The sequence below is a fragment of the Odocoileus virginianus genome, chromosome 26, assembly GCF_023699985.2.
Source record: "Odocoileus virginianus isolate 20LAN1187 ecotype Illinois chromosome 26, Ovbor_1.2, whole genome shotgun sequence".
In the NCBI taxonomy this organism is placed as follows: domain Eukaryota; kingdom Metazoa; phylum Chordata; class Mammalia; order Artiodactyla; family Cervidae; genus Odocoileus; species Odocoileus virginianus.
The window spans coordinates 1670404-1683364 of record NC_069699.1 but is presented as its reverse complement, the minus strand read 5'-3'; the positions used below and the strand labels follow the sequence as shown (position 1 = coordinate 1683364).

Genomic DNA, 12961 nt, shown 5'->3' with positions numbered 1-12961 from the left:
TCCTGGAAGGGCCATAAATGCCCAATCTGTAAGAATTAGCCTTAGGACCCCTTAATGAGACAGGGCAAGAGCTCCATGACCTCAACTAGGTAAGGTCTACAAGTCCCTTGCCAGCCTGAAGAAGCTTCAGAAGACAGACCTTCATCTTCCCAATAAGGCTTTCAGGGGGGTTAATGACTCTCAGGGGAGATTTAAGACAGGAGGTAGACAAGCCCCCCAGGGTAAGCAATTGAGGTTCATTCCTTATGGAAGAAATTCCAAAATAATAGCAGAACAATCAAGAGAGAAGGCTGGGCCCTGCCTAGATAAGAGATAAGGGACCACATCTCATTCTTGAAGTTGGGAAACCTTTCCGACTAGAAAGCCCCTTGGCGATCGAAAAGGGAATGATGTCAAAGCTACCCAGAGCTCTCTTTGCTGGAATCCACCTTGGCTGAGAGATGCATCACACACATGGGAGGATCCTGAAATACACCAAATATGAACTCTGAACCAGACAAATCAAAATGATTGGCCAAAGGAAACCCAGAAAAAATGTCTCACAAAAGTGATTCAAATTGCCATGAGGGTGTGACTCTCTCTGAGCCCACCCTTGTATCTACCCACAAGTACTGGACTCTTTTACTCCTAATAAACACTTTGTTTCACTGCTTTCCTTCTTTGCGGAATTCTCTTCTACAGCTGAAAGGCCAGGACCTTGTCACTGACCACTAGTCTAGTGGCTAGGATTCAGCTCTCACTGCCATGACCCAACCTTAGTCTCTGGCTGGGAACTGAAACCCTGCTTCAAGCCGCTACAGGCTAAGGCCATCTGATATCAGATGGACTTGCAAGTTCCAATGGGGTGGTCAGAGGAGGACTCTCTAAGAAGATGACATTTGAGCAAAGACCTGATTGATGGGCATGACGGGTGAGACCTTGTCATATGGGGGAAGAGTCCGGAGTGTACAGGAAATGCATGACAAAATCTTTGGAAGGATTTCCTGAGAAAGATCATGAATGCACTCTACCTTAACTGACCACTCCGGCTGCTAACTGGAAAAGAGATCCTCGCAGCTGAAGAAAAGCAGCAGGAAGGAGAGAGGGTACCACCCACAGCAGCTCAGATGGAAGATGACGACTGAGGGGAAAATTCTTACTGATGACTCCATGGAGACACACACACACACACACACACACACACACACACACACACACACATTTTTGAAACGGGACATTCTCTCCCTGAAGGAAACAGAGATAGAGCAGCTCCAGGAGGCATGATGTAGCTTGAGCAAACTGCTAATTATGCCAGCAACAAAAGAAGTAAAAGGAGAAAAATGCTAGCTCTTAATGTCAGCGAGACAAATGTTTACTGTCTCCTGGAAAGATGGGCAATGGAAAATGAACAGAGCTCAGTCTGGTTAGCACTGATCTGTCTTCCCCAAGCATGTGTTGCTGAGAAGGCTGCCAGACACAACTAAGGTGATGAGGGGACAGCAAGGAGTCTAATGGCTTTAAAAGACCCCCATCTGTCCAGAATGTCCCTCTGTAAGTCCTACCCAAACCACTGCCTCAAAACTTTGAAACCTGAGCTGCTGCCTAATGTGATTATGTAACCAGTACCTCTGAACAGGAACTGAAAAACGCAGGCCCTGCCCAGCATCAACAGAGAGTAACAGGCACATATTCTTTGTGCCGGCCTTCAGTTCAGCTCAGCTCAGTCGCTCAGTCATGTCTGACTCTTCACAGCCCCATGGCCTGCAGCACGCCAGGCTTGTGCAGACTCATGTCCATCGAGGCGGTGATGCCATCCAGCCATCTCATCCTCTGTCGTCCCCTTCTCCTCCTGCCCTCAATCTTTCCCAGCATCAAGGTCTTTTCTAATGAGTCAGTTTTTCACATCAGCTGGCCAAAGTATTGGAGCTTCAGTTTCAACATCAGCCCTTACAATGAACACCCAGGACCCGATCTCTTTCAGGATGGACTGGTTGGGTCTCCTTGCAGTCCAAGGGACTCTCAAGAGTCTTCTCCAACACCACAGTTCAAAAGCATCAATTCTATGGCACTCAACTTTCTTTGCGGTCCAACTCTCACATCCATACATGACTACTGGAAAAACCATAGCTTGGATTAGTTGGACCTTTGTCAGCAAAGTAATGTCTCTGTTTCTTAATATGCTGCCTAGGTTGGTCATAACTTTTGTTCCAAGGAGCAAGCACCTTTTAATTTCATTGCTGCAATCACCATCTGCTGTGATTTTGGAGCCCAAGAAAGTAAAGTCTGCCACTGTCTCCACTGTTTCCCCATCTATTTGCCATGAAGTGATCAGACCTGAGGCCATGATCTTAGTTTTTTGAATGTCGGGTTTTAAGCGAGCTTTTTCACTCTCCTCTTTCACTTCTTTACCGGGCCTTAGTCTGGGTTTTCCTAGTAAACCAACTCTAAGTACAGATTCAAGTGCAAGCATTTATTTGCACTTGATGCAGTAAGCTTTACTAAGAAGTGGGAAAGTGACACAGGGAAGAGAAGGCAGCCCATCAAGCCAGGCTTTCTTGTGGCGAAATGGAGCTTGATTCTTTGTGCAAAGTCAGATGCTGTGTAAAATAATACCTAGGAGTTACTTCACCCAAGGAAACACAGGAGCTGGGGTGTTGATACACCAACTGCTAGTCATCACACTCCAAGGGCTGCTGAGGAGCAGGGAGTAAGTTATTTTCCCAGTGCTGACAGCCTCCTAAGGCAGAAACTTTAGAAAAAAAGTCTAAAGGGACTTCCCTGGCTGATGCTCCAGTGGCTGAGACTCCACGCTCCCAATGCAGGGGACCTGGCTTCCATCATTGCTCAGGGAGCCAGATCGCACATGCTGCAGCTAACAGTTCACATGCCATAACGAAAGATTCCACACGATAGAACAAAGATAAGATCCTGTGTGCCGCAACTAAGACTCAGCACAGCCAAATACACATATACAAACAAAGAGTATTTTAAAATTAAAAAAAAAAAGAAAAAAAGAAAAAGCCTTCAGGAAAAGAGATGTAGATACAATCATTTGGATGTCAAAGGGAGCGCTCAGAAAACCTGAGACCCAAGGGCAGAACAAAACACCACAGATTGTGCTTCACTGCAGGCTTCCCCAGGTGGTGTCAAGAGCAAGGCATTTCTTTGCCTCTGCAGAGGAAATGATTTCTACAAATTGCAAAAAAGGAGGAACTCTTCCCTCTATCCATTTTTCTCAAAGCACCCCTCATTGATTTATCCATTACATTATTGTTATAAATTAATAAAGTAAGGCACGCATTAATTTACTTTATAGGTTTCTCAGCCACTGATTTCCTATTATCCCTTTCTATTACCCAACTCACTGACTCCTGCAGATAAATTGTCTGCAACACAAATGCATCCCAGACTCTTGGATTTTATTAAGTATATAAAAGGTGTGTGATTTGTATTAACAACTCAGCTCATCATCCCATATTCAAAACTTAGCCAATTAAGCTCAAGTGCATATTAAAATAGGAAAGAGATTCCCAATTTCTACTTAACATTCTTATTGCCTAATGAATTGTTCATTCGTTCTAATTCTAGTGTCATTTGCTTAATTTTCTTTTAATTTCTTAAATGTAAGAAAAACATGTCTAATTTTCTAGATGTGTGAAAATATACTGGCTTAATATTGCTTGTGAAAACTTCCTAAGAACATTGAAGAAAAGTGCAGTCATGAGTGATCAGTAATGTATACACCATCTGACACAGTGCCAGATAAACAGCAGGCACTCAATAAATGCTTGGTGAATGGATGAATACACCTACAGTTATATGACCAACGCTCATGCACAAATCAGGAGACCAGTTCTGTTGTCACTACAGCAGCTTGTTTATTTATTTGTCCATTGTGTCCTCCCAGGTTTTTGTGAGCCCTGTAAAGTGGAAATATGTTTGTATCTATAGTATTTCTTAGGGTTAATTGGAAAGCTCTTTATTTCTATAGTTCTTTGATACATTAATAGATTTCAATAAGAACAGAAGCCACCATTTCATTCTTTATTCATTCAAAATATTTACTAAATGCTAACTAAGTTTCACTCATTTATTCATTAAAGCGTTTACTAAATGCTAACTAGGGGGACTTCCCTGGTGGTCCAGTGGCTAAGACTCTGCGTTCCCAATGCATGGGACTTGGGTTCAATCCCTGGTCAGGGAACTAGACCCCATCTGCCACAACTAAAGATTCTGCATGCTGCAATGAGACCGAAGTGCTACAACCAAGACTTGTCACAGCCAAATAAATAAATATTTTTTAAAAGATTAAAAAATGCCAACTATAGGCCAGGATTTATAAACAATTTTATAATGCAAATAAAGTTAGAGTAATCAGTAGAACATTATCTGTGGTAAACAGTTTGCAATGCAACATAGTGCGACCCACAGAACAAGAAAACTGATACCAGAGGAAGTCTAGAAAGTTTCATGCAACATGGAATATTTGAGACGTGTCTTCTTTTGGCTCAAGAGGCTCCTGGATGGTGAAAAAGTAAGAAAAAGTAAGCAAAGGCATTCAGGGTGAAGAGTCAACATATGCAGAGCTGTAGTCTTTAAAATATTACTTTTTTGTTTTTAGGAAACTTGGTTGTAGTGTTACTGTATTAGTCATAGTTCTCCAGAAAAAAACACATTAATAGGTTCTAGAAGGAGAGACAGAAGAGAAAGAAAGAAGATTTATTTTAAGGAATTGACTCATATGACCATGGGGGCGGGCAAGTTTGAAATTTGTAGAGCAGGCAGGAAGGCTGGAAATTCACCTACGAGTTGATGCTCCATCCAGTTTTCAGGTCAACAGTCTGGAATTTCAGTCAGGATTTCTATGATCCAATCATGAGGCATAACTCCTCCTTCTGGAAACCTAGTCTTTTCTGTCAAAGCCTTCAACTGGTTGGATGAAGCTCACCCACAGTATGGAGGGTAATCTGCTCTATTCAAAATTTATTGTGCATGCCTGCATGCTAAGTTGCTCAGTTGTGTCTGACCGTTTGCAACCCCATGGACTGTAGCCCACCAGGCTCCTCTGTCCATGGGATTCTCCAGGCAAGAACACTGGAGTGGGTTGCCATGCCGTCTTCAAGGGGATCTTCCAGACCCAGGGCTCAAACCCACATCTCTTACATCTCCTGCATGGGCAGGTGGGTTCTTTACCACTAGTGCCACCTGGGAAGTCCAAAGTTTACTGAGTTAGGTGCTAATCACAGCAATATCTCAATCAAACAGCGGAGCGCCATTGTCTAGCCAAGTTGACACATACAAGAAACACTCCGCACTCATGGAAGCAGTGGTCCTCAAGGTGTGGCCTCAGCCAGGACAGTCGTATCACCTGGGACCTTCGCCAGACTTCCTGAATCAGAAGCTCTCAGGTTGGGGCCCAGCAACAGGATGCTAACCAGCCCTTCAAGTGTTCCTGGTGCATAACAGGGTCAGAACCACTAGATTACTAGTTTGAGTTCTAGTGTCTAGGTCAGAAAGAAGAGTACTAACACAGAAGCAGGTTATTAATTGCTTTTCTGTTCCTGGGCTTTAGTCACTCGATAGATTCCACGTTTAAACGGCATACCTGATCGAGGAACAACAGAAGAGAGTACTATTGATTGTTTATAAATCTTTACTCAGAGATGCTGTGTAACACTTCCATTGAAATCCTCCTCCATCACCAGCTCCAGCTCTTAAGCTACAGACTCTGCTGAGCTGGCTTCCATTTCCTTGATGAAGGTCAGTCGAATCTACATCAGAACTTGCCTCAAGACTCTTTGATCGCCCTCTGTTGGTATCAATCATGCAGTGGGGACCCTCTGTGAGCTACTTCACAGTGGTCCAGAGACAATATGTCAAGAAAAGAAATGGGGACGGGTACTGTTTGAACTCCTCTCAGTGATTTAAATACCCTATTCATTCACTGCCCACAAGTCTCCTCTCAGTTATCTGTTGCTAAAACAATGCTGCATAACAAACGAGCACTCAGCCTCAGTGACTGGAATAACGTGTGCCTGAGCATCTTAACTCCAGGCTAGACCCAGTCACATGTCTAAGGATTGGATGACGGTATATGATCCTACAATCCCACTCCTGGGCACATATCCAGACAAAATTATAATTCAAAAAGATACATGCACCTCTATGTTCATTGCAGTACTATTCCCAATAGTCAAGACATGGAAGCAACCTAAATGTTCATCCATGGATGGATAAAGAAGATGTGGTACATATATTCAATGAAATATGACTCATCCATAAAGGAGAATGAAACAATACCATTTGCAGCAACGTGGGTGGAGATGACCCTACTAAGTGAAGTCAGGAAGAGAAAGCCAAATACCATATGACATCACTGATATATGGAATCTACAACACGTACAACACCAATGACCATGCCTGTGAAACAGAGCCGCAGACACAAAGGTCAGACTTATGCTTCCAAGGGGGACAGAGGAGGGCAGACTGGGAATGTGAAATTAGGAGATGTCGTTCGGATAAACAACAAAGTCCTTTGTATAGCAGAGGAATCTAGATTCAATATTCTGTGATGAACCATAATAGAAAAGAATATGAAAAAGAACATATATATGTTGTAATTGACGGACAGGGAAGCCTGGTGGGCTACAGTCCATGGGGTCACAAGGAGTCAGATGTGACTTAGTGACTGAACAACAACAATGTGGAACTGACTTGCTTTGCTGTACAACAGAAATGAACAGAACACTGTAAATCCACTATACTTCAATGAAATCAATTTCAAAGAGAAGACTGGCTGGCTGTGGTTGACCTCGGACAGCCACAGCAGACCCAGCAGAGCAGCTGGGCCCATGCCCCTGGCTCTCAGCGTCCAGCACCCTCACCACTCAGGCTCTGGTGCTGAGGCAAGGACAGGGAGACCGCCACAGGGGTGAAACATCGCCTACTCAAGCCCCTGTGGGCCCACGTCCACTAAGATCCCATCGGCCAGAGCAAGCCACACGGCTGAGCCAGACCTGGGGCTGGGACAGTGTAGACTTGGCCATGGGCCTGATTCATCTCTTCCCAGAGCGAAAGAGCTGTGGTCTTGTTTAATGTTTACCTCACCCTGATCGGGAAACTCCTGCCTCCCCTCCACCCTTCTCACCTGGCTCCCTCCAACTCACCTTCTGGAGGTACCACAAGTGTCACTTTCTTAGGAAACCACTGTTGACTCCTCAGATGCCCACCTCAGGAGGTTCTCTCAGGGCACCAGGATCCCCACTATTGTCCATTATGACATGGACATGACACAGCAAATTCAACAAAGCTGAGTGAGAGAGATACTGACAACGTGTATTTGGAAAAGCATGTGGCAGAGCTGGCCATCCACATCCATGAGTTCCATATCCACCAATTCAACTGACTGTGAATCAAGAATATTTTTTAAAAAATCCACTGAGTTCCATTTTCCTTTTCACTACGGGACTGGAATGCAAAAATAGGAAGTCAAGAGATACCTGGAGTAACAGGCAAATTTGGCCTTGGAATACAAAATGAAGCAGAGCAAAGGCTAACAGTTTTACCAAGAGAACACATTGCTCATAGCAAACACCCTCTTCCAACAACACAAGAGAAGACTCTGAACATGGACATCACCAGGTGGTCAATACTGAAATCAGATTGATTATATTCTTTGCAGTCAAAGGTGGAGAAGCTCTATACAGGCAGCAAAAACATGACAGGGAGCTGACTGTGGCTCAGATCATGAACTCCTTATTGCAAAACACGGGCTTAAACTGAAGAAAGTAGGGAAAACCACTAGACCACTCTGGTAAGACCTAAATCAAATCCCTTATGACTATACAGTAGAAGTGACACATAGATTCAAGGGATTAGATATGATAGACAGAGTCTCTGAAGAGCTATGGACAGAGGTTTGTGACATCATACAGGAGGCAGTGATCAAGACCATCCCTGAGAAAAAGAAATGCAAAAAGGCAAACTGGTTGTCTGAGGAGGCCTTACAAAAAGCTGAGAAAGAAGAGAAGTGAAAGGCAAAGGAGAAAAGGAAAGATATACCCATTTGAATGCAGAGTTCCAAAGAATACCAATGAGAGATAAGAAAGCCTTCCTCAGTGATCAATGCAAAGAAATAGAGGAAAACAACAGAATGGGAAAGACTAGAGATCTCTTCAAGAAAATTAGAGATACCAAGGGAACATTTCATGCAAAGATGGGCACAATAAAAGACAGAAATGGTAGGGACCTAATAGAAGCAGAAGATATTAAGAAGAGGTGGCAAAATACATAGAAGAACTATACAAAAAAGATCCTCATGACCCAAATAACCATGATGGTGTGATCACTCACCTAGAGCTGGACATCCTGGAATGTGAAGTCAAGTGGACCTTAGGAAGCATCACTACAAACAAAGCTAGTGGAGGTGATGGAATTCCAGTTGAGCTATTTCAAATCCTAAAAGCTGATGCTGTTAAGGTGCTGTACTCAATATGCCAGCAAATGTAGAAGACTCAGCAGTGGCCACAGGACTAGAAAAGATCCGTTTTCATCCCAATTCCAAAGAAGGGCAATACCAAAGAATATTCAACCTACCACATAATTGTACTCATCTCACATGCTAGCAAAGTAATGTTCAAAATTCTCTAAGCCAGGCTTCAACAGTATGTGAACCATAAACTTCCAGGTGTTCAAGCTGGATTTAGAAAAGGCAGAGGAACCAGAGATCAAATTGCCAACATCCGCTGGATCATCGAAAAAGCAAGAGAGTTCCAGAAAAACATCTAATTCTGCTTTATTGACTATGCCAAAGCCTTTGACTGTGTAGATCACAGTAAACTGTGGAAAATTGAAGAGATGGGAATAGGCCATCTTACCTGCCTCCTGAGAAACCTGTATGCAGGTCAAGAAACAAAGGTTAGAACTAGACATGGAACAACAGACTGGTTCCAAATCAGAAAAGGAGTACATTGTATATTGTCATCCTGCTTATTTAACTTATATGCAGAGTACATCATGTGAAATGCCAGGCTGGATGAAGCACAAGCTGGAATCAAGATTGCTGGGAGAAGTATCAATAACCTCAGATATGCAGATGACACCACCCTTATGACAGAAAGCAAAGAACTAAAGAGCCTCTTGATGAAAGTGAAAGAGGAGAGTGAAAAAGTTGGCTTAAAACTCAACTTTCAGAAACAAAGATCGTGGCATCTGGTCCCATCACTTCATGGCAAATACACAGGGAAGCAATGGAAACAGTGAGAGACTTTATTTTTGGGGGCTCCAAAATCACTGCAGATGGTGACTTCAGCCATGAAATTAAAAGGTGCTTGCTCCTTGGAAGGAAAGCTGTGTCCAACCTAGACAGCATATTAAGAAGCAGAGACATTACTTTGCCAATAAAGGTCCATCTAGTCTAAGCTATGGTTTTTCCAGTAGTCATCTATGGATGTGAGAGTTGGACTATAAAGAAAGTTGAGTGCCAAAGAATTGATGCTTTTGAACTGTGGTGTTGGAGAAGACTCTTGAGAGTCCCTTGCACTGCAAGGAGATCAAACTAGTCCATCCTAAAGGAAATCAGTCCTGAATATTCATTGGAAGGATGGATGCTGAAACTCCAATACTTTGACCAGCTGATGCAAAGAACTGACTCACTGGAAAAGACTCTGATGATTCTAGGAAAGACTGAGGGCAGGAGGAGAAGGGGACAATAGAGGATGAGATGGTTGGATGGCATCACCGACTTGATAGACATGAGTTTTCACAAGCTCTGGGAGGTGGTGATGGACAGGGAGGCCTGGTGTGCTGCAGTCCATGGGGTCTCAGAGTCGGACACAACTGAGCGACTGAACTAAGTTCTAAAAAGCAAAACTTTAACTTGTCACATGCCAGCAAGTGTTTTGATTCCCTTGAGGAGGTCATGGCAACCCACTTCAATATTCTTGCCTGGAGAATCCCATGGACAGAGGAGCCTGGTAGGCTTTAGTCCATAGGGTTGCTAAGAGTCAGACATGACTTAAGCGACCTAGCATACATGCACAGCAAGTATTTACATGGCATGCACACTGTATTAGGTATTATAAGTAATCTAGAGATGATTTCAAGTATACAGGATGTTATATGCAAATACTATAGCATTTTATATAACAGATCTGAGCATCTGCATATTTTGATGTTTTTGATTGTCCTAAAATTCGCTGTCTTTGGTTACTAAATGATTGAAGGACTACATTAAAGCTTAACTGGTTTTTTGAGAGTTCAACTTGTAGAATAGGTGACACAAAATTCTGTTTATTATGAAAACTGATTTTCCTGATCAAGATCCACACACACCACTGTGCTTTCTCCATATACTGTCTCTTCCACCTGTCACCTTTCTACCCTGGCCAAACAAAATCCTCTGCCTCTTTCAAGGCTCCACCAGGCTTAGGCAGTAGCTACCTGATGAGTCCTGAGCAACTCACTTGCATTTATCTGGGCTCTAATGACCCTGTTTTAGAATTGATGGTCTGAAGACAACAGAGTGTTTACATTTGCTAATAAGAAGAGGATATAAAGGAACCAAATTTGTCACCCCAAATTGTGCCTTTGTAGCATGAAGATGAATGTTGGCTGATTATATTTAAGAAACAGAAGACTTAAAAAATTTTCTTGCTATGTTCCCCCTAATTGCCTAAAAGAATTTAGATAGAAGCTCCGTCCTTGAAATAAAGCTACCACCAGAGATGTCTGGAGAGAATACGGCAGGTGTGGTGGTGTGGTGCGTAGACTTGGCCGGCCCTAGAGATCACAACCCCCACTGCATCCAGTTGTCTCTGCTGGTCCAGACAGCAGAGACAGAAAACATTTATTTTCCAAACATTTGCTTTTCCATCTCCACGTGGATTTCCCTCCTCCCCTTTGAAGTCCCCAAACCCCACTCTCAATATCCTCCTTTTGTTTTTTTTTTTTAATTGGGGTATAGCTGCTTTACAATGTTGTGCTAGTCTCTTCTGTATAACGAAGTAAATCAGCTATATGCATACATACATCCCCTCCTCTTAAGCCTCCCTCTCACCCTCCCCATCCCATCTCTCTAGGTCATCACAGAACTGAGCTGAGCTCCCCATGTGATAAAGCAGCTTCCCACTAGCTATCTGTATTACACATGGTAGTACACATAAGTCAATCCTAACCTCCCAATTCATCCCACCACCCCCCCTCGCTGTCTTCACTGTCTACTCTATATCTGCCTCTCTATTTCTATGCTAGAAATAGGTCCCTCTGTACCATTTTTCTAGATTCCACATATATGCATTAATATCAATATTTGCTTTTCTCTTTCTTACTTCACTCTGAATGACAGACTCTAGGTTCATTTACATTTCTATAAATGACCCAACTTTGTTCTTTTTTATTGCTGAGTAATATTCCATTGTATATATGTACCACCTCTTCTTTATCCATTACATTCTCTTATGTCTTTAGCTGAAGATGGCATTTAAAGTGAGAATTTGAGCCACTGGGGTGATTTACTCAGTTTGCCTGGATCTCTCCCATATACTCATATTATTCAACTTTGTTTTATTTTCTGCTGTTAAGCTGTTCCATGTCCATTTCATTCTTAGGCCAGCCAGAAGAACCTAGAAGCATACAGGCAAAATCCTTCCTCCCCAACAAGGCTTCCAGGACACTGCCCGCAACTGTGCAGAGATGGGATGACACTTACACCAGTGTGCCCAGGGTGGACTGGGACAAGTGAGGGTGTGAGCAGCAGGCAACAGCCTCACCTTGAACCCCACCTTTCAGTTCCAGGGAGCTTAATCAATCAGCCTTCTCTCAGGTGCCGGTTCCCAGTTTCCTTTCCATCACTACCATCTCACTGAAAATTTTAGTGTGAGCCCTGAACTCTCAAGTATGGTCATTTTTATTCCCAGGTGACTGGACTCTGCTCTCCATGTAGTTTCCTGACCTACAGTTCAAAGACTGCAGCAACACCAGGGCCCCCACTCTGATATGCACCCATAGGCGCAGGTTTTTGCATGGCAAACCCTGAATCCTCACCTCCAAAGGCCATTTTTCTTATAGGGTTTTCCTGTCTCTACTTATTCCTACTGAGGCTCCAGCATCCTGCTCAGTTGACAACAAATTTTTCAGTTGCTCTTCTCTCTCCTTCCATTTCATTCTTTCTCTGTCTTTTCCATCTCTTCTATAACATATTCATTTCCTGTAATGTTTTAGTTCCCCAAATTTGTGTTTTCCATCTCCATTTTCTCTTAGGGAGTTCCAGAAACCAAAGAAATATGACCTGCCTGCTTACCTGCCAGCCTGAAGTGGAAACTAGACGATGGAATCTTAGGAAAAAAACAAAAGACTGACTCAGCAGCAAGTACACATCATTAGCAGGAAGCGAGTTGGTCCCAGGAGTGGTGATTAGGCATTTTCAGAAGTCATAAGGAAGGGAAGCCTGTAAATGGTGCTGCAAAAGCACTGAAAATAATCACTGACTGGCTACTCTTATGAAGTCAATGACTTGCAAGCAGTTTGATTCATAACATAAAAGAGCCTTTTAAAAAAATTAAAAGGCTGATCAACATGCCAGCAGCTCCCAGTCATCCTCCAAGGGGGGCAGTGGGGGCCCAATCAGGAGACTCTCCATGGTGGATACTAGAGGTCCTCAGGGCTCTGTCCTTACATTACATGCTCTTCCTAGGAGATGATGGATTGCAGTCCACTTTGATGGATTGCATTTCTACTTTAAACCATTGACTCCTCACTTTAACCCAAACGATCTCTCTGAGCTCCGGACACTCAAAGGCAATAGCTCACTGTATGTTTCCCCGGATGTCCTGGAGGCACTGTGTACTGGTCAGTTTTCATCTGTCACTACAAACACGCTCTCCACTTCTCTCCACTCTGCTCTGAGCACCAGAAGATTGTCTCTGTGAACCTTATAAACTATTTCCCCGGCCTTCTGAATTCTAGGAGCTTTTAATCAGTCCCT

The 12961-nt window shown here is 43.3% G+C and overlaps 1 protein-coding gene across 9 annotated transcripts in view; it reads right to left on the bottom strand.

Annotated features, from left to right (window-relative positions):
* The window catches only part of RBMS3 (RNA binding motif single stranded interacting protein 3), a 1589121-nt gene that overhangs the window by 1338554 nt on the left and 237606 nt on the right, over positions 1-12961 (bottom strand). The window contains exon 1 of one of the 9 annotated variants that reach the window (XM_070455291.1): positions 7146-7234. The exons of the other annotated variants lie outside the window; for them this stretch is intronic. The gene's annotated coding sequence lies outside the window, so the exon portion shown is untranslated. Of the gene's footprint in view, positions 1-7145; positions 7235-12961 lie in introns of those variants that run through there. 9 annotated transcript variants of the gene reach the window in all.